General features: G+C 35.9%; 3 non-coding genes across 3 annotated transcripts in view; 2 read left to right on the top strand and 1 right to left on the bottom strand.

The window, feature by feature from the left end:
* The window catches only part of TRNAQ-UUG, a 72-nt gene extending 64 nt beyond the window's left edge, over nucleotides 1–8 (top strand). The window contains exon 1 of the tRNA in view: nucleotides 1–8. This exon is cut by the window's left edge and continues 64 nt beyond it. This is a non-coding gene — a tRNA (tRNA-Gln).
* Nucleotides 9–100: 92 nt separating this feature from the next.
* TRNAQ-CUG lies at nucleotides 101–172 on the top strand. Its single transcript has one exon. It is a non-coding gene; the product is annotated as a tRNA-Gln (tRNA).
* Nucleotides 173–712: 540 nt separating this feature from the next.
* Nucleotides 713–805, bottom strand: TRNAY-GUA. Its single transcript has 2 exons — nucleotides 769–805; nucleotides 713–748 (listed from the first exon to the last, which is right to left on the bottom strand). It is a non-coding gene; the product is annotated as a tRNA-Tyr (tRNA).
* Nucleotides 806–2,500: the final 1,695 nt, after the last annotated feature.

Below are 2,500 nucleotides of genomic sequence, written 5' to 3'. Positions count from 1 at the left end.
TGGAACCTGAGAAAAATCTTTTTTCTAAATCATTTTTACTGTAATAGCGGAATATTTTTCAAAACCTCGATAGGGGTGAGAAAAACTACCCCTTCCAAGCGGTCTCATGGTGTAATGGTTATCACTCTGGACTCTGAATCCAGCGATCCGAGTTCAAATCTCGGTGGGACCTGCTTTTTTGCAATCGCTTTTTTTTTGGTATTAATAGAAAAATCATAATTATTTAATTGATCAATGTTCCACAAATATTTCTCATAATTTTTTCAATGATTCTAACAACAAAACATGTGATTGTGTGACAAACTAATGTTTCTTTTCATTCAAATATTTATAGAAGTGACATTCAGCAAGAGGAACACATATTATATATATAAACACATATTACTAAAAATAATCTAGTTTAAAATAGGAAGCTTTACGATAAATCAAATTTCTTTAGATCTGATTCAATTCTGTTTATATAGCGAATCGTTTCGAATTAACTTATAATTTAATCTATATATTTTATTCAATTAAGTTTTCACAGTAAATTTTTCTTCTTATTGATTTCTTATTTCATAACTGTATTTATGACCAGATAAGTTTTTACGCAAAATTGTATAATACCTTTAACAGTTTATTAATAATATTAACAAATATATATAAAAGATAACAATTGGATATCTGTATGCAAATATTTAATGCAAAATTATAATTCACGAAATAAAAAAATTCCTTCGAGCCGGATTCGAACCAGCGACCTATGGATATCCATCTTTTACTTTCCAACTACAGTCCACCGCTCTACCAACTGAGCTATCGAAGGCTTGAGGTCCAGTTCTAATTTTCTATATATAACCTAAGATATTATCCTGGAATTAATAGTCTTTAATAAATTAATTATTTATTAAACAATAACAATAATATTTACCTAGTTATACATTTTCACTTATAAGAAATCAATATTTTTCATAAATTCTGACATTTTATCCATTAGTAGCGAAAGTAGAATTAGGTCAAAGGAAGATCTATATGTAGAACTACCTGACCTACCTCACGAACGAAGTGTTGCGTCATGCCAAGCCTTCGTGCGTAATTTGAACATCAGAGCGTACTTCACCCTTATATTCTGCTCCTAATTAGCAATTACTAAAGAACGTGGAATTGGATAAATCGTTCAATTACTCCATACTAACTTTATTCGACTAAATATCCGTAGATTATGAAATACACCGCTATAACTATTCTGGCTATCAGGAATCTTTCTCTTGGATTTTCTTTTTGCCAGAAGAAATTAATATTACTCTATAGATCCATTTTCGCGCTCCATTCTCAAATTCTCAACTATTACGGGGTGTAAAGCTACATAAATCGCTCCATTACCTTCCAATAACTTTATTCAACCAAGAAAGAGCTTCACTTTGTACCCTTTCTTTTCCAATATGAACCAATGTTACTCTATATTTCCACTTTCCTGCTCCACCCTCAAACTGTTAATTATCAGGGAACGTGAAACTGAATAAATTGCTCAGTCATCTCCCAATAACTTTATTCAACTGAAATAGACGTAATTTCATCTGTTCTGGACGTAAGGAATTTAATTCTTGTGTCTTCTTCTTCCAATATAAATCGATATTACCCTATACTTCTTCCAAATGAATCTACTCAATTAATTGCCTTCTAGGAAGATCATTCGGCCAAGACAGAAACGATTGTACTTATATTCCTCGCAGAAAGTTTCGTTTTCGAGCCTTTATTCGCCAACATAGACTACTAACTTCGCCTATCAACAACATCGTCGAAAAGCCATCGAAATTCCGATATCCAAAGCAGGACAACGTCGAAACTGAGGCCGACGATCGCTGACGACGCGTTCCGCCGTGCCGCGATCCAGTTATCACTTATTTACGACGTCTCGAGGCAGCGGACGAAAAAGAATTGCGTGTCAAAGGCGGCCGAGACTGAACGTCGTGAAAATTTTATACCCCGTAGAAATCCTCTCTCTATCTCGTGCTGCACGCCAATCACCATCAAGCCATCGTAGAGCGCCGCGTGTTTCATGGCTCGATACAGTTTACATAAAACTATAAAATTATGGTCGTAGCCGAAAACTCACCCTGCGAGGAGAAGTATAGAAGATCACGAGGAACATGGAACGAAAGCATCGGAAGAGGAACACGATGGAAAGGTAGGGAAGAGACGCAGAGGAGAAGCTATATCGTAAAGTCGATGGGGTATTTTTACATGAAGTCATTAAACCCGGTTTACTGCGAAACAAAGTACCTCGACGTCTCTCTGTGTTCTCCATCTCGTGTTCACAGCTGCGCTGTTCGTCGCGTCGCTTAATTACTCCTCATCGCCGAATTAAGGAGCTAGATCGCGTTCTGCTTTAACGAGAGACGAATGTTTAATGAGCGACCTCCCGTGGGCCACGTATTTGCAGAGACAGTTTTCACGGTGTAAAGAAGCTTGTTGTACGTTGCGAACGTATTTCCTTTCTTCTTTTTTTTTTTTTTTTTTT

This window comes from Bombus impatiens, unplaced genomic scaffold (genome assembly GCF_000188095.3).
Source record: "Bombus impatiens unplaced genomic scaffold, BIMP_2.2 scf_0279, whole genome shotgun sequence".
In the NCBI taxonomy this organism is placed as follows: domain Eukaryota; kingdom Metazoa; phylum Arthropoda; class Insecta; order Hymenoptera; family Apidae; genus Bombus; species Bombus impatiens.
This window is presented reverse-complemented; position numbering and strand designations above follow the sequence as displayed.